Source organism: Pseudophryne corroboree, chromosome 5 (assembly GCF_028390025.1).
Source record: "Pseudophryne corroboree isolate aPseCor3 chromosome 5, aPseCor3.hap2, whole genome shotgun sequence".
In the NCBI taxonomy this organism is placed as follows: Eukaryota; Metazoa; Chordata; class Amphibia; order Anura; family Myobatrachidae; genus Pseudophryne; species Pseudophryne corroboree.
Genome location: NC_086448.1, coordinates 54,792,921 through 54,811,894, shown reverse-complemented (window position 1 = coordinate 54,811,894; position 18,974 = coordinate 54,792,921). Strand labels below are relative to the sequence as shown.

At 49.8% G+C, this 18,974-nt stretch overlaps 1 protein-coding gene across 7 annotated transcripts in view; it reads right to left on the bottom strand.

Annotated features, from left to right (window-relative positions):
• The window catches only part of CYRIB (CYFIP related Rac1 interactor B), a 258,860-nt gene that overhangs the window by 176,789 nt on the left and 63,097 nt on the right, over positions 1-18,974 (bottom strand). For 3 of the 7 annotated variants that reach the window (XM_063921283.1, XM_063921292.1, XM_063921289.1), the window contains exon 1: positions 2,979-3,067. The exons of 3 other annotated variants lie outside the window; for them this stretch is intronic. The gene's annotated coding sequence lies outside the window, so the exon portion shown is untranslated. Of the gene's footprint in view, positions 1-2,978; positions 3,068-18,974 lie in introns of those variants that run through there. One more of the 7 variants, XM_063921290.1, reaches the window with a different exon arrangement.

Below are 18,974 nucleotides of genomic sequence, written 5' to 3'. Positions count from 1 at the left end.
ATTACTACGGGTGAGCCAAGCATGGAAAGAAAGAGAAGTCAAAATGGATGGGCGTAGTGGCAACCGGATGGGCGTAGTGGCACCGGTTAGTAATGACTTAAGATCAGCACAGTGGCATTGCTAAAGCATGGGCAGGGCAAACAAGCAGCAATGGTAAGGTAGAAGATGCAAGAGCATTCAGGCAGTGGTGAGGTATGTGAGGTACAGTAGCTCGTACCTCATCGCCATGAGTAGAGTTTCTGATGTTACAATGGGGGTACAAGAACAGGGAGGTCAAGGTTGCAATGCCAAATTAGCCTTAAACAGGGTCAGTATTGTTATAGGAAAACCAGTAAAATGTGGTAATAAAGAAAAGGGTATGGTGAGGAAAAATAGGGTGGTTAAGAATAAAATAGGTGAGGTGGCAATCTGCCCCGAAAAATGGGGGGTGCATTGGCATGGTAATATGAGAGCAGGCTGGGTTCAGTGAATCTAGGGAGGAAGAAGAGTAGGTAATGGGGTATTGGTCAGACAGGCAAAGACTGGTTAGGTGGTACTGCTGAGCCAGGGACAGGTGAAATGGGCAGTCAGGAGCAAGGCAAGTAAGGTGGCACTGGTGAATCAGGAGCAGTGGTTAAGGTGGCACTAATCAGTCAGTGGGTTAGGTGGCACTGGTCAGTCATGCAGAGGGTTAGTTAGGAGGCACAGCTTGGATAGGCAAAGGGTGGAAAAGGTGGGACAGTCAATCAGGCAGAGGATGAGAAAGGTTGCCCTGGTCAAAGAGCAAAATTAGGTGGCACCAGTCATTCAAGCATAGGACTGTTAAAGTGGCACCAGTCAGTCTGGCAGGGTATCAGTTAGCTTACACAGCTCAGAGAGTGGGTGGTTGCACCAGTCAGGCAGAGCATGTGGCACCGGCCATTCGGGCAAAGAATGGGTTAGGAGGCACTGCTCAGTTAGGCAGAGGGCGAGTAATGTGGGTTCAGTCAGTCAGAGGGATGGTAGGGTGGCATTGGTCAGTGGGGCCAAGGATGGGTTATGCGGCGCCAGTTTGTCGAACTATTGGTGGGTAAGGTGGCATTGGACAGTCAAGCAGATAGTGGGTAAGGTGGCACAAGTCAGTGGGTTGGTAAGATGGCACAAGTCAGTGGGTTGGTAAAATGGCACTGGTCTATTAGAGGGTGGGCGAAGTGGCACCAGTCAGTCAGGCAGAGGCTAGGTAAGGAGGCACTACTCAGCCAGGCAGAGGATGGATAAGGTGGCACCAGACCTATCTGACAAAGGGTGGGAAAGGTGGCATCGGTCAGTCAGCAAAGTGTGTAAGATAGCACCAGTTATTCCAGCAGAGGGTTAGGAATGTGGCACCAGTCAGGCAGATGGTGGATTAGGTGGTCGTGCTCAGTCATGTAGATGGTGGACTCAAAGGTACCAGATGGCACCGTTGAGTCTGTCCAAGGTTGGTTAGGTACTACTGGTTAGTCAGGCAGAGGGTGAGTGTCACTGGCCAGTTTAGTAGAGGATGGGTTAGGTGGTACTGGTCAGTCAGTCAGAAGGTAGGTTAGGGGCACCAGTCAGTCAGGCACAGACTGGGTGGCACTGGTCAGTGTGGTAGAGGGGTGGGTAAGGTGGCACTGGTAAGTGAGGCAAAGGGTGGGTTAGGTGGCATCGGTCAGTCATATAGGTAGGTAAAAAGGCACCAGTCAGTCAGGCAGAGGGTTGGTAAGGTGGAACCAGTCAGCGAGGCAGAGGGTTGGTTGGGTGGTACCAGTCATTTGGGCAAAGGGCGGATAGCACCAGACATGGAGTGGGGTAAGTAGGGTGCCACTGGTCAGTCATAAAGATGGTGGGTACGGTGGCATAGGCCAGTCAGGCAGAAGGTGGGTAGGGTGACACAGGTAAGTCATGAAGAGGGTCGGTTGGGTGGCACAGGACAGTCAGGCAGAAGGCATTATTGAGCAGTCAGACAGAAGGTGGGTAGGGTGCAACAGGTAAGTCATGAAGAGGGTCGGTTGGGTGGCACAGGACAGTCAGGCAGAAGGCATTATAGAGCAGTCAGACAGAAGGTAGGTAGGGTGCAACAGGTAAGTCATGAAGAGGGTTGGTATGGTGGCACAGGAGAGTCAGGCAGAAGGTGGGAAGGGTAGCACAGGTCAGTCAGGCAGAGAGTGGGTAAGATGGCACAGGACAGTCAGGCAGAAGGCGGCACAGGACAGTCAGGCAGAAGGCGGCACAGGACAGTCAGGCAGAAGGCGGCACAGGACAGTCAGGCAGAAGGCGGCACAGGACAGTCAGGCAGAAGGCGGCACAAGACAGTCAGGAAGAGGCCAGTCAGGCAAAGTGTGGGCAGGGTGGCACAGGTCAGTCCTGCAGAAGGTGTCAGATCAGTCCAGCAGAAGGTGGATAGCGTGGCACAGAACTGTCGGGTAGAAGGTGGCAAATGTCAGTCAGGCAGAGGGTGGGTAGGGTGGCACAGAACTGTTGGGCAGAAGGTGGGAAAGGTGGCACAGGTCAGTCAGGCAAAGGGTGGGTAGGGTGGAACAGGTCAGTCAGGCAAAGAGTGGGCAGGGTGGCACAGGTCAGTCCGGCAGAAGGTGTTATAGATCAGTTGGGCAGAAGGTGGGTAGGGCGGCACAGAACTGTCGGGCAGAAGGTGGCACAGATCAGTCAGGCAGAGGGTGGGTAAGGTGGCATGGGTCAGTCAGGCAGAAGGTGTGAACGGTGGCACAGGTCAGCCAGCCAGAGGGTGGGCAGGGGGGCAAAGGGCAGTCAAGCAGAGGGTGGGTAGGGTGGCAAAGAACAGTCAAGCAGAATTGGGAAAGGTGGCACAGTTCAGTCAGGCAGTGGGTGGCACAGGTCAGTCAGGAAGAAGGTGGGAACGGTGGCACAGGTCAGCCAGCCAGAGGGTGGGTAGAGTGTCATAGAATTGGGAAAGGTGGCACAGTTCAGTCGGGCATAAGACTATCCCAGCCCCAAGTGATATACGAGCGGCGCCCCCTCACCTGCTGGAGCGGCCGGGACAGGGGAGGACGGTGCTCGGGCCTAGTGTCGCCGCCGCTGCTGCATCTTCATTCACAGCTTCCTTCTCATTGAAGCTCCCGGCTCTGACACACACTGCAGCAGCAGCCAGGGGGGCGGACACCTTCCTCCGCCGTCTCCCCGCCTCTCCTCCTGGATACTGGGGAGGGTGTACCAACATGGCGGCGGCTACTACTTCCGGCCGCCATGCTGAGATTGGCGCGGCAGAGACACGCGCTGGATGGCAGCTCCTTCATGAATGTACTGTATGTGACACACACAGGATAATCACTGCACTGGCAGCTACTCATGACTACGCAACAATTTATTAATGCACCTTCACACAAATGCTGTGCTAGGCTTGTTATATGGTGGACATCTGTGAACATTTACTTATTACATGATGATAATCCCCAGCACTGGGACAGGAACCCCCCCTGTGGTTATCCATTGACAAAGTGGAGAAACGTCACCATGAAAAGCAATCTTTGGGGGGAATTTAACGTGGGTTGTATCTAACTTCCTAAAAAGGACAGGTGGAGAAACTGCCCATTGCAACCAATCAGGTTCTAGCTATATTATAGATTATATTTTATGATAGCTAGAAGCTCATTGGTTGCTATGGGCAACCAACTCTTTAGAAGGTTTGATGCATCTCTCCCTTGGGCACTGCAGCAATGCCCAGCTGAGCACCTATGGTAGTGCCCAAATCTCAGGTTCTCTCTCGCAGCTCCATGTTCTAATGTCGGTAGGACGCGACATGCCGTTGGAGCCCCTGAACTGGCATGGCCCTGTCCGGCTCAGATTAGGCCAAAGATAAAAGAAAAAAGTCATGTAACAGAACAGTTTTAATAATAAGGGGAGGTATTTTGTTTACACATATAGGGCCTGATTCAGAGATTTAAGATTAGGGTGACCATATTATCCCTTTTAACTGGGACGCTCAGGGATTACACAGGTTCTGTGGCTGAATAAAACCATCTGAAGTCAGCCAGCCACAGAACCTGTGTAATCCATGAGCGTCCCAGGTAAAAGGAATAATATGGTCACTCTACTTAAGTAAATCTACGATTTTAATGATCTGCGCGTGAGCTGGTCCAACGACGTCGGTCGCAGCTCCACAAAATCAGCAGCATGACTGAAGTGCATGCTAGCATTTGGGGGGGGGGGGGGGGAGGGTTACAGAAAACTCAGGTGTGACGGCCCTGCTTTCTGTGCATGCCGAAGCCAGATGCTGCGTCCTTTGACGTAGCTTTGCTGGCTCCAGCCGAATGATTTCACCGAACATCCTGCTTAGGGTTACTAGATGTCTGATGTTCATGCAGTTGATTCAATGCAGCACCGGGCCACAGAAGCCTGGGCGACTTTTTACTTAAGATGCCTCAAGCGGCTTTTGCATAAGTTAGAACAATTGCGGCAGTGCCATTATCATCCGCCTCTGAATCAGCCCCATATTTATATAGAGATATGCTGCAATATGGCGGCTTCATATAACTACAAAACAATAAATAAATGCACGCCTACACTCAGGACTATAACTTCCCATGGAAAATACAGAATTAATGACTTCTCTGACAACGTTAGCAAGAAAACAAAGCTATAAAACTAAAAGCAGTATAATTGCAACTGATGTCAGCTAAACAAAACATAACTCAGGCTCTTCTGCTTTCCATGACAACCTTCCTGCATTTCTCTATCGTCCTAAGTGGATGCTGGGGTTCCTGAAAGGACCATGGGGAATAGCGGCTCCGCAGGAGACAGGGCACAAAAAAGTAAAGCTTTACTAGGTCAGGTGGTGTGCACTGGCTCCTCCCCCTATGACCCTCCTCCAGACTCCAGTTAGATTTTGTGCCCGAACGAGAAGGGTGCAATCTAGGTGGCTCTCCTAAAGAGCTGCTTAGAGAAAGTTTAGTTTAGGTTTTTTTTTCTTTACAGTGAGTCCTGCTGGCAACAGGATCACTGCAACGTGGGACTTAGGGGGAAAGTAGTAAACTCACCTGCATGCAGAGTGGATTTGCTGCTTGGCTACTGGACACCATTAGCTCCAGAGGGATCGAACACAGGCCCAGCCGTGGAGTCCGGTCCCGGAGCCGCGCCGCCGACCCCCTTGCAGATGCTGAAGCGTGAAGAGGTCCGGAAACCGGCGGCTGAAGACTCCTCAGTCTTCATAAGGTAGCGCACAGCACTGCAGCTGTGCGCCATTTTCCTCTCAGCACACTTCACTGGGCAGTCACTGAGGGTGCAGAGCGCTGGGGGGGGGCGCTCTGAGAGGCAAATATAAACCTTATACAAGGCTAAAAATACCTCACATATAGCCCATAGGGGCTATATGGAGATATTTAACCCCTGCCTGACTGGAAAAATAGCGGGAGAAGAACCCGCCGAAAAAGGGGCGGGGCCTATCTCCTCAGCACACGGCGCCATTTTCTGTCACAGCTCCGCTGGTCAGAACGGCTCCCAGGTCTCTCCCCTGCACTGCACTACAGAAACAGGGTAAAACAGAGAGGGGGGGCACATTAATGGCTATATATATATATATTAAAGCAGCTATAAGGGAGCACTTAATATAAGGATATCCCTTGTATATATAGCGCTTTGTGGTGTGTGCTGGCAGACTCTCCCTCTGTCTCCCCAAAAGGGCTAGTGGGTCCTGTCTTCATTAGAGCATTCCCTGTGAGTTTGCGGTGTGTGTCGGTACGTGGTGTCGACATGTATGAGGACGATATTGGTGTGGAGGCGGAGCAATTGCCAAATATGCAGATGTCACCCCCCAGGGGGTCGACACCAGAATGGATGCCTTTATTTGTGGAATTACGTGATGGTTTATCTTCCCTTAAACAGTCAGTTGAGGACATGAGGCGGCCGGACAATCAATTAATGCCTGTCCAGGCGCCTCAAACACCGTCAGGGGCTGTAAAACGCCCTTTGCCTCAGTCGGTCGACACAGACCCAGACACGGGCACTGATTCCAGTGACGACGGTAGAAATTCAAACGTATTTTCCAGTAGGGCCACACGTTATATGATTTTGGCAATGAAGGAGACGTTACATTTAGCTGATACTACAGATACCGTAAAACAGGGTATTATGTATGGTGTGAAAAAACTACAAACAGTTTTTCCTGAATCAGAAGAATTAAATGACGTGTGTGATGAAGCGTGGGTTGCTCCTGATAAAAAGTTGATAATTTCAAAAAAGTTATTGGCATTATACCCTTTCCCGCCAGAGGTTAGGGCGCGCTGGGAAACACCCCCTAAGGTGGACAAGGCGCTCACACGCTTATCCAAACAAGTGGCGTTACCCTCTCCTGAGACGGCCGCACTTAAGGATCCATCAGATAGAAAGATGGAAGTTATTCAAAAGAATATATACACACATGCAGGTGTTATACTACGACCAGCTATAGCAACTGCCTGGATGTGCAGTGCTGGAGTAGTTTGGTCAGAATCCCTGATTGAAAATATTGATACCCTAGATAGGGACAATGTTTTACTGTCGTTAGAACAAATAAAGGATGCATTTATCTATATGCGTGATGCACAGAGGGATATTTGCACACTGGCATCTCGGGTGAGTGCTATGTCCATTTCAGCCAGAAGAGCCTTATGGACACGACAGTGGACAGGCGATGCGGATTCAAAACGTCACATGGAGGTTTTGCCGTATAAAGGGGAGGAGTTATTTGGAGTTGGTCTATCAGACTTGGTGGCCACGGCTACTGCCGGGAAATCCACTTTTTTACCTCAAGTCACTCCCCAACAGAGAAAGGCACCGACCTTTCAACCGCAGCCTTTTCGCTCCTACAAAAATAAGAGAGCAAAGGGCTTGTCGTACCTGCCACGAGGCAGAGGAAGAGGGAAGAGACACCAACAGGCAGCTCCTTCCCAGGAACAGAAGCCCTCCCCGGCTCCTGCAAAAACCTCAGCATGACGCTGGGGCCTCTCAAGCGGACTCGGGGACAGTGGGGGGCCGTCTCAAAAATTACAGCGCGCAGTGGGCTCACTCGCAGGTAGACCCCTGGATCCTGCAGATAATATCTCAGGGGTACAGGTTGGAATTAGAGACGGATCCTCCTCATCGTTTCCTGAAGTCTGCCTTACCAACCGTCTCTTCCGAAAGGGAGAGGGTGTTGGAAGCCATTCACAAGCTGTACGCTCAGCAGGTGATAGTCAAAGTACCCCTATTACAACAAGGAAAGGGGTATTATTCCACTCTATTTGTGGTACCGAAGCCGGATGGCTCGGTAAGGCCTATTCTAAATCTGAAGTCCTTGAACCTCTACATAAAAAAGTTCAAGTTCAAGATGGAGTCACTCAGAGCAGTGATAGCGAACCTGGAAGAAGGGGACTTTATGGTATCCTTGGACATCAAGGATGCGTATCTACACGTTCCGATTTACCCCGCACACCAGGGGTACCTCAGGTTCATTGTTCAAAAACTGTCACTATCAGTTTCAGACGCTGCCGTTCGGATTGTCCACGGCGCCTCGGGTCTTTACCAAGGTAATGGCCGAGATGATGATTCTTCTTCGAAGAAAAGGCGTATTAGTTATCCCATACTTGGACGATCTCCTAATAAGGGCAAGGTCCAGAGAACAGCTGGAGACAGCTTTAGCACTATCTCAAGAGGTGCTAAGACAACACGGGTGGATTCTGAATATTCCAAAATCCCATTTAATCCCGACAACTCGTCTGCTGTTCCTAGGAATGATTCTGGACACGGTTCAGAAAAAGGTTTTCCTTCCAGAGGAAAAAGCCAAGGAGTTATCCGATCTGGTCAGGAACCTCCTAAAACCAGGAAAAGTGTCAGTACATCAATGCACAAGAGTCCTGGGAAAAATGGTGGCTTCTTACGAAGCAATTCCATTCGGCAGATTCCATGCAAGAATATTCCAAAGGGATCTGTTGGACAAATGGTCAGGGTCGCATCTGCAGATGCACCTGCGAATAACCCTGTCACCAAAGACAAGGGTGTCACTTCTGTGGTGGTTGCAGAAGGCTCACCTATTAGAAGGCCGCAGATTCGGCATTCAGGATTGGATCCTGGTGACCACGGACGCCAGCCTGAGAGGCTGGGGAGCAGTCACACAAGGAAGAAACTTCCAGGGAGTATGGACGAGTCTGGAAAAGTCTCTTCACATAAACATTCTGGAACTAAGAGCAATCTACAATGCTCTAAGCCAGGCGGAACTTCTCCTGCAAGGAAAGCCGGTGTTGATTCAGTCGGACAACATCACGGCGGTCGCCCATGTAAACAGGCAGGGCGGCACAAGAAGCAGGAGTGCAATGGCAGAAGCTGCCAAGATTCTTCGCTGGGCGGAGAATCACGTGATAGCACTGTCAGCAGTGTTCATCCCGGGCGTGGACAACTGGGAAGCAGACTTCCTCAGCAGACACGATCTTCATCCGGGAGAGTGGGGTCTACATCCAGAAGTCTTCAACATGTTAATAGACCGTTGGGAAAGACCAATTGTAGACATGATGGCGTCTCGCCTCAACAAGAAACTGGACAAATATTGCGCCAGGTCAAGAGATCCACAGGCAATAGCTGTGGACGCACTGGTAACTCCTTGGGTGTACCAGTCAGTGTATGTGTTTCCTCCTCTGCCGCTCATACCAAAGGTATTGAAGATCATACGGCAAAGAAGAGTAAGAACAATACTAGTGGTTCCGGATTGGCCGAGAAGGACTTGGTATCCGGAACTTCAAGAGATGCTCACGGACGAACCGTGGCCTCTACCTCTGAGAAGGGACCTGCTACAGCAGGGTCCCTGTCTTTTTCAAGACTTACCGCGGCTGCGTTTGACGGCATGGCGGTTGAACGCCAGATCCTAAAAGGGAAAGGCATTCCAGAAGAAGTCATTCCTACCTTGATTAAGGCACGGAAGGAAGTCACCGTGAAACATTATCACCGCATTTGGCGAAAATATGTAGCGTGGTGCGAGGATCGGAGGGTTCCGACGGAGGAATTCCAACTGGGTCGTTTCCTACATTTCCTGCAATCAGGATTATCTATGGGTCTCAAATTGGGATCCATTAAGGTTCAAATTTCGGCCCTGTCAATATTCTTCCAAAAAGAATTGGCCTCTGTCCCTGAGGTCCAGACTTTTGTCAAGGGAGTACTGCATATACAGCCTCCTGTGGTGCCTCCGGTGGCACCGTGGGATCTAAATGTAGTTTTAGATTTCCTCAAATCCCATTGGTTTGAACCATTGAAAAAGGTGGATTTGAAATATCTCACATTGAAAGTGACTATGTTACTAGCCCTGGCCTCTGCCAGGAGAGTATCTGAATTGGCGGCTTTATCTTATAAAAGTCCTTATCTAATCTTCCATTCGGATAGGGCAGAACTGCGGACTCGTCCGCATTTTCTCCCTAAAGTGGTATCAGCATTTCATCTGAACCAACCTATTGTGGTGCCTGCGGCCACTAGCGACTTGGAGGACTCCAAGTTGTTGGACGTTGTCAGAGCCTTAAAAATATACATTGCAAGGACGGCTGGAGTCAGAAAATCTGACTCGCTGTTTATATTGTATGCACCCAACAAGTTGGGCGCACCTGCTTCTAAGCAGTCGATTGCTCGTTGGATTTGTAACACAATTCAACTTGCACATTCTGTGGCAGGCCTGCCACAGCCTAAAACTGTAAAAGCCCACTCCACAAGGAAGGTGGGCTCATCTTGGGCGGCTGCCCGAGGGGTCTCGGCATTACAACTCTGCCGAGCAGCTACGTGGTCGGGGGAGAACACGTTTGTAAAATTTTACAAATTTGATACCCTGGCAAAGGAGGACCTGGAGTTCTCTCATTCGGTGCTGCAGAGTCATCCGCACTCTCCCGCCCGTTTGGGAGCTTTGGTATAATCCCCATGGTCCTTTCAGGAACCCCAGCATCCACTTAGGACGATAGAGAAAATAAGAATTTACTTACCGATAATTCTATTTCTCGGAGTCCGTAGTGGATGCTGGGCGCCCATCCCAAGTGCGGATTATCTGCAATACTTGTACATAGTTATTGTTAACTAATTCGGGTTATTGTTAAGGAGCCATCTTTAAGAGGCCCTTTCTGTTGTCATACTGTTAACTGGGTTTAGATCACAAGTTGTACGGTGTGATTGGTGTGGCTGGTATGAGTCTTACCCGGGATTCAAAATGCCTCCCTTATTGTGTATGCTCGTCCGGGCACAGTACCTAACTGGAGTCTGGAGGAGGGTCATAGGGGGAGGAGCCAGTGCACACCACCTGACCTAGTAAAGCTTTACTTTTTTGTGCCCTGTCTCCTGCGGAGCCGCTATTCCCCATGGTCCTTTCAGGAACCCCAGCATCCACTACGGACTCCGAGAAATAGAATTATCGGTAAGTAAATTCTTATTTTCCCTGACCTGTGAAATGCCTATAAAAGGGTCACATGCACTATAACGAGAAAGCAGAAGATACATCTTTTATTACAGTTCTCTATTTTGCGCCGCAGGAGTGGCTCATTGCCGTTCCCTGCTTCCGCCAGTCTATATTTCCACACAAAATGAGTTTCCAAGGAAGATGGATATCACTAATATTCTGGAGCACGACCCTAAGTGGAAATATAAGGCAAGTAATGTCTACCAGACCTACACAGATTTCAGAAAATAAATAAAATAAAACCTAATTACTTTTACATTTGTGGACAGGACCCCGATGAATGTACTTATAGGTTGAGTACCCCGGGGATCTGTACATGGGCCCTCATTCCAAGTTGTTCGCTCGGTAAAAATCTTCGCATCGCAGCGATTTTCCGCTTAATGCGCATGCGCAATGTCCGCACTGCGCCAAGTAAATTTGCTATGCACTTAGTAATTTTACTCACGGCTTTTTCATCGGTCTGGCGATCGTAATGTGATTGACAGGAAATGGGTGTTACTGGGCGGAAACAGGCCGTTTTATGGGCGTGTGGGAAAAAACGCTACCGTTTCCGGAAAAAACGCAGGAGTGGCCGGAGAAACGGAGGAGTGTCTGGGCGAACGCTGGGTGTGTTTGTGACGTCAAACCAGGGACGACAAGCACTGAACTGATCGCAGATGCCGAGTAAGTCTGAAGCTACTCAGAAACTGCTACGAGGTGAGTAATCGCAATATTGCGATTACTTCGTTCGCAATTTTAAGATGCTAAGATTCACTCCCAGTAGGCGGCGGCTTAGCGTGAGCAACTCTGCTAAAATCGCCTTGCGAGCGAACAACTCGGAATGACCTCCATGGACCGGTGCTATTTAATATAATTTATTGGTGATGCTGCAAATGGTATTGATGGGAAAGTATGCCTCTTTGCAGATGACACAAAGGTATTCAACAGAGTAGACACACCGAGAGGGGTAAAACAAATGATTGAGAATCTAGGTAGACTAGAGGAATGGTCAAAATGTGGGAACTACAGTTTAATACAAAATCATGCACTTGAATCTCAAATGCTCAAAGGCTAAATATACAATTAACTGCACTATCATGGAAACTACTGAGGAATATTGGGATCTAGGCCAAATTACCAATGGGGCAGAAGGAACTACAGCTCCAGGCCTACACATAAAAATAGGCCCATCGTCATAACAGTATAATGATGACCACCAGCCCAGCTGGTCCCATGCTCAGTTATAAATCATAAGTATTAAAATTTGTATTTCTATTTTCCTCACAAAATGCTGCAATTTTTCTATTTTTGTGTGTTTAGGGCATACTTGCCTACTTTAAATATCTCCTCTCCGGGAGAAGCCCGGAAAGGAGACGCTGCAGGAGACTTTGGGGGGACAGAGACGGGCTGTGACATAATTAAGCCCCGCCCCCACACCTTTAAAATGCAGCTATTTGCTAGTCCGCGGGAAGGGGGCGGGGCTAAAATGACGCGATTCGAGCCATTTTCACCCCTTCCCCACCCCACGGACTCACGAATACGGGAGTATATCTCTTCATCCTGTCCGCATCACTAGGGTGCGAGCAGGATGCAGGAGACCTGCCTACTTTTCCGGTGGTGCAGGGGGCTACCCAAAAAAATGTGAGCCTCCCACAGCTTCCGGGAGAGTAGGCAAGTATGGTTTAGGGAGACATTGAGGCTGGTAGCGTAGAGATTGTAAATGCCCACATAGTATTGGCCACACCCACACATTACTGGTCACACCCCCACTTCTCATAATAGGTCCTTCAACATTTTCAGCCACAGGCCCTAAACGTGACTAATATATATCACACTTCTTCATACTTCCCAACATGACCCTCTCCAGGAGGGTCAAAGTGCTCTGCTTCTGGACTTTTCTCCTTATTTATGATTGCCGGCACCTGTTTTGAACAGGTCAATGGATAAGAAAGGTGTTTCAGTACAGGTGATGGCAATCATAAATTAAGAGGGAAGTCCAGGAGCAGAGAATTCTGTCCCTCCTGGAGAGGGTCATGTTGGGAGGCATGCCTCTTGACCCTCCATTCATTTGCCTGCAACAATACCTGCAACTAGCTTCTGCAGCATTTCCTGCCATCTTGCCCTGTTCTCTGAAATGTTTCCTGTGTGAGGTACATGGGAAGGGGTTATTGAGTCACAGTCCAAAACAGAGACTGGGGGGGGGGGGGGGGAGTGGATAATAGAAACATGCAGATCATATTTGCCTCCTCTTCTGTGAAGTTGCAGGAGTGTCAGTTGAAGATGAGAGGGACCCGTGGAGCGAAAGGACAGGAGGGAGCCGTGGAGCGGAGACAGGGAGGATGGGAGGGAGCCCTGGAGCGGAGGCAGGAAGGACGGGAGGGAGCCATTGGGTGAAGGCAGGAAGGGTGGGAGGGAGCCGTGGAGTGAAGGCAGAAAGGAGGGGAAGGAGCCGTGGAGCGGAGGCAGGAAGGACTGGAGGGAGTTATGGAGCGGAGGCAGGAAGGATGGGAGGGAGCAATGAAGCGGAGGCAGGAAGGACTGGAGGGAGCCGTGGAGTGGAGGCAGGAAGGAAGGACGGGAGGGAGCCATGAAGTGGAGGCAGGAAGGATGGGAGGGAGCCATGGAGCGAAAGGGAAGAAAGAACGGGAGTGAAACATGGAGCGGAGGCAGGAAGGACAGGGGGGGCAGGGAACGGAGGCAGGAAGGATGGGAGGGAGCCATGAAGTGGATGCAGGAAGGGTGGGAGGGAGCCATGGAGCGAAAGGGAAGAAAGAACGGGAGCGAAACATGGAGTGGAGGCAGGAAGGATGGGGGAGGCCAGGGAACGGAGGCAAGAAGGAAGGGAGGGAGCCATGGAGCGGAGGCAGGAAGGATGGGAGGGAGCCATGAAGTGGAGGCAGGAAGGACGGGAGGGAGCCATGGAGCAGAGGCAGGAAGGACTGGAGGGAAACATGGAGCGGAAGAAGACATGGAGAGGAGGCAGGAAGGACTGGAGGGAGCCCTGGAGCAGAGGCAGGAAGGACGGGAGGGAGCAGCGGAGCAGATGCAGGAAGGACTGGAGCAAGCCATGGAGAAGAGGCAGGAAGGAATGGAGCGAAACATGGAGTGGAAACAGTCATGGAGCGGATGCAGAAAGGACTGGAGGAAGCCGTGGAGCAGAGGAAGGAAGGACTGGAGGGAAACATGGAGCGGAAGCAGCCATAGAGCGGAGGCAGGAAGGACTGGAGGGAGTCATGAAGTGAAGGCAGGAAGGACGGGAGGGAGCCCTGGCGCGGAGGTAGGAAGGACTGGAGGGAGCAGCGGAGCGGATGCAGGAAGGACTGGAGGGAGCCGTGGAGCAGAGGCAGGAAGGACTGGAGGGAAACATGGAGTGGGAGCAGCCATAGAGCGGAGGCAGGAAGGACGGGAGGGAGCAGTGGAGCAGATGCAGGAAGGACTGGAGGGAGCAGTGGAGCAGATGCAGGAAGGACTGGAGGAAGCCGTGGAGCAGAGGCAGTAAGGACTGAAGGGAAACATGGAGCGGAAGCAGCCATGGAGCTGAGGCAGGAAGGACTGGAGGGAGCCATGAAGTGAAGGCAGGAAGGACGGGAGGGAGCCCTGGAGTGGAGGCAGGAAGGACTGTAGGGAGCAGTGGAGCAGATGCAGGAAGGACTGGAGGGAGGCGTGGAGCAGAGACAGGAAGGACTGGAGGGAAACATGGAGTGGGAGCAGCCATGGAGTGGAAGCAGGAAGGACTGGAGGGAGCCACGAAGCATAGGAAGGACTAGACCACAGGTTCTCAAACTCGGTCCTCAGGACCCCACACAGTGCATGTTTTGCAGGTCTCCTCACAGAATCAAAAGTGAAATAATTAGCTGCACCTGCGGACCTTTTAAAATGTGTCTGTGAGTAATTAATACACCTGTGGGTGTACCTGCAAAACATGCACTGTGTGTGGTCCTGAGGACCCAGTTTGAGAACCCCTGGACTAGACGATAGCATGCAGGAGATAAGTTATCATACTTGTGTGTGTGTGTGTGTGTGTGTGGGGGGGGGGTATTGAGAGCATTGTACAAAACAGAGATGGTGGGGGAGAGCTGACAATATAAAACATGCAGAATGGGGCAGCAGCTCAGTATAAGACATACAGATGGTGTGGGGACACCAGGGGAAGAACAATACGGATCAGGGGAGAGGCCACGTGGGAAACACTGGATAATCCGCTTTCTGGAGATACTGAAATGGCTGACTTTTTTATCAGTGAACTTGGGGCAGATGTACTAAGCATTGGAGAGTGATAAAGTGGAGAGAGAAAAACTAAAAACCAACCAGCTCCTGTCATTTTGCAAACAAGCCTGTAACACACAGGAGCTTGTTGGCTGGTACTTTGGGGTCTATTCATGAAGCAGTGAAAAGAGTGTAGAAAAGAGCCAGTGGAGAAGTTGCCCATGGCAACCAATCAGCTGTTCTGTATAATTTTATTGTATGCAAATTATAAATATTACTTCAAAGATGATTGGTTGCCATCGGCAAGTTTTCCACTGGCTCACTTCTCCTGACTTTTCACTGCTTCATGAATAGACCCCTATGTACTAAGCAACTGAAAGAGATAAAGTGCACAGAAATAAAGTACCAGCCAATCAGCGCCTAACTGTCATGCAACAGGCTGTGTTTGAAAAATGACAGTTGGGAGCTGGTTGGTTGGTACTTTAGAATAAACTGGCCAGCTGAGCCCCCATTTTGCTCGTCTGCATAGAGTGCCCCCTCAGCCCCGGCGCCTCGGCCGGCCAGGAATCCTGGAGGGAACACATATATCTATATCTATCTATCAACCACAAGAGTGTCCAAGAAAACATCCATGGAAATATAGACAATGAGGTCAGGTTGATGACATTTTACTTAAAGATTTGATGGAGCACAAACAAGATACAGGTTGGTCTCGGGTAAGCTATTGCCATTACTGGCTTTTGTAGAGCCAGGTGGAAACTACTGACTCCAATGTGATTAGAGAATAGACTTATTTCAGAAGACTCCATGTAGTCACTGAGACTGCCAGCACACAGCATGGAACTATCTGTAGCAGCAAAAACAATTCCCAGGCTGTGGCAGGAGATCACAAGCTGCAAAAATTACCTCAGACCATTGCGAAAAGCACAGCAAGAAGAAGTGGGGGGTTTTTCGCCGCAAAAAAGGACAACTTTTTAACAGCTAAGATGGTCAACAAAGTCATAAGGCATTACACAACAGGTTAGTCCAACCTGTCACAGGGAAGTTATTTTTAGGGAAAGAAGAATGGACCAAATAACTGCACGGGCAAAACTTTGTGAATGGCCCTACTATCAGTAGGAGACACAGTGGTAAGCTTCTGGCCTATATAGGCTTTGCCTCAATACCTATTGGTGAAGGAGTTGTTCACTGAAGGACATTGCATATCATTTTAGAATTACCAACATGAGGAAAGATAGGTAGAATCCAGCATTCTCCAAAATGAAGCCTACCACACTTTCAAGGAGTTTTTGCAAATACATTTAAAACTTGACCAGGATTTTGCATAGACTAAAGGTATGGGAGGAGTACCCAAGTTCTGAGAAGAATACATCTTCAAAATGTTGATCCACTAAACACCGGAGATCTTTCAAGTACTCTATTTGTCTACTACATGAGCATTGGAACCAGGGGACTGGCTGGTTAAGATAGAACTGATGGAGGCTTATCTGCAGCGTTTGAAGATCATTGTAGATTCCTTAGGTTCTGGGTCCCAGGCAACTGAGCCATATCTACTGCTACTAAAGTATCTAAGAGAGCAAGGCCTCAAATATTCACAGATCTGGACAACCTTTCTCTTGAAGATTCAAGACAAGGAGATAGATACAGTAATATTGAACTACGGGTAAATAATCCTGAACCATCTCCAAAAACATGGTCCTGTTCCTTGGAGAAAAGCAAGACATGAATCATCAGATACTTGACCATGACCACACTAAGGAGGGGTTGCACAGGTGATAAAAGGTATGGGAGTCTTTTCTTCAGACTTCTGTCAGACTTAATCGTTCATATCGTTCAGTGTGTATGCATCAACGATGAACGATGCGCGTCACTGCAATTGTTCATCGTTGGTCGAACATCATTTATACACGCAAGCCATTTGGACGATATAGATGTAATGTACTGTCATATCGTCCAAATCGGCCATCGATGTCGTCCAGTGTGCATGCAAAAATCGTTGATGAAAAATCGGCCAACGATAATATTGTTGGTCGTCAAAATCGCTGAAACCGCCAAGTTTGTAGGGCCCTTTAGAGGAATCTGTGTGATTGCAGTCCTGACGCTAGTGTGGTACAGTCTAGGTAATTAATATTACTGTCTCTGACCATAGTCAAAGTGCAAACCCAGGGATAACTGCTGGGGTCCCTGACAATCAGTTTAAGGCAAAGTCCCTTCCACTTCCCCCTAAGACCCTCCCCTTTCAAGATCTGCAAATCAGGACAAGATTCATGTTACAACAATGTAAAAATAAATACTAAGGCCCGTATGTAATATTTCCTGGTGCCAGTGTGATTTTGCCAAAATAGTATGTTTTAAGCCAAAACAACCTATTTTTACTCTAAAACTAATTACTGCTTTAAATCTGGCAGCGATATTGCCAAAATCACGCTAGGACCATCAAATAACAACGTATGACATATGGCTTAACAATAAAAAATATACAGTATCTTGTAGTGTTCCCTGTAGGATGCGTTGCAGGCAAGGTACAGAGGTGCCGGGGCAGTATGCACGCGTGCTCAAAAAGGGGGCGTGGCTGGCCGGGGTTGGCACCGCCCTGTCGGTGTCACTATTGGGGCAACCCCCTCAACGTCATTAATGGTGGCGTGCCCCAACCGTTGGCATCACCGATGCGGGCGTACCCAGCACCTATGTAGGTGCTGGGCTTTCACCACGCTCTCCCTTTAATGTGAATAGATGCCATGCACGTGCGCACAGCCTCTATTCACGCGTCGGCGGCAAAGCAACAGCGGGCTATTTTAGCAAGGTGTCACTAAAGGAGCAGGACGCATGTTGCCCTTCACAAATAGGGCAGAGCCTAGTGCAGTGGCAAATTTCCTATTAGGCATGTGCCTAGGGGCGGCACTTGTTTGGGGTGGGGGGGGGGGGGTGCACTTGGATGCTTGTGTTGGTAACAATAGCCCAAAAAGTACCAGTAACTGCAAAATATTTCCATTGTGCTGTACCAGGGGCCCAATTCAGACCAGTGGCCGCCTATAGGGGAGTGTATTTTAGTTGTGTAAGTGTGCTATCGCATGTGCAGCCGGGTAGTTTGTGCAGTCTCTGCGCAGCCCAGGTCTTACTCAGCCGCTGCGATCACTTCAGCCTGTCCGGTCCCGGAATTGACGTCAGACACCCGCCCAGCAGACGCTTGGACACGCCTGCGTTTTTCCAAACACTCCCAGAAAACGGTCATTTAAACACCCACGAACGCCCTCTTCCTGTCAATCTCCTTGCGATCGCCCATGCGAATGGATTCTTCGTTAAATCCATCGCACAGCAACAATCCGCTTTATACCCGTTCGACGTGCCTGCGCACTACGGTGCATACGCATGCGCAGTTCAGGCCCGATCGCAGCGCAGCGAAAAAACGTAGCATGCGATCAGGTCTGAATTAGGCCCCATATGCCATCTTGAATGGTGTGTAAATGGGTTGGACATGCACATACTGCCCGTGAGCCATCCCACTTAGTAAATAATATGAATATATATTTTTTAAAAAGTCATAGAGGCTTTTTATTATTATTCAGTGAAATAGGCTATCATCAAATGGGGGCTTATAACCAATCAACAAAAATAATAAAATGAGGCCTTTACTGTTGTGCTTAGGGGGCGCCCTCACCCCTAAATCCATCCCTGGCCTAACGTGAAGACTATTAAAGTGAAAAGAGCTGGACAAGGGCCCTAATTCAGACCCGATCGCGCGCGCACCCAGTGAGATGCGAAAGATGTGAAATCAGGCAGAGGCGGTCGCAGGGCGGGAGGGGGCGTGCCAACGGCTTTAGAACACCACTGGTAGAACGCAGTCCAGACATCACAGGTGAGTCTGGACCGTTGTGAGGGCAGGGCGCGGTGGCCCAGAACGTGGTGGGTAGCCGCATGCCAGCACACAGGAGCTGCGCTAGTATGGAGCTATTCGCTGGGTGCAAAACCATTGCCGCTGTGCGATGCTTCTGCACATGTGGGGGTGGGGGGCAGAGCCAGACATGAGGGTGGACTAGCCCTGTGCCCCAATGTCCTGAATTATCTGCTACAAACAAGATTCCCTGTTTTAGTATGTCCATGGCACAAAGCTGAAATTCCAGCAATCCATAATAGCCATCTGCTGACTGTTCCAGCTACTGACCGGACAGGGTAATTATATTCCCTGAAGTTCAGCCACGACCTAGTTCTGATGTAACTGCGAAGGAAGGTGCTGCAATCAGAGAAGGACGGGGGGCGGGGGGGGGGGCTCCACTCTGAAGACCGGGATACCCATTACAATGCATGCTAAGGGTAACTGAGTCTATGGGGTCAATCTACTAAGGGGTACATATACTAAGCAGTGATAAGAGAGGAGAAGTGAGCCAGTGGAGAAATTTCCCCA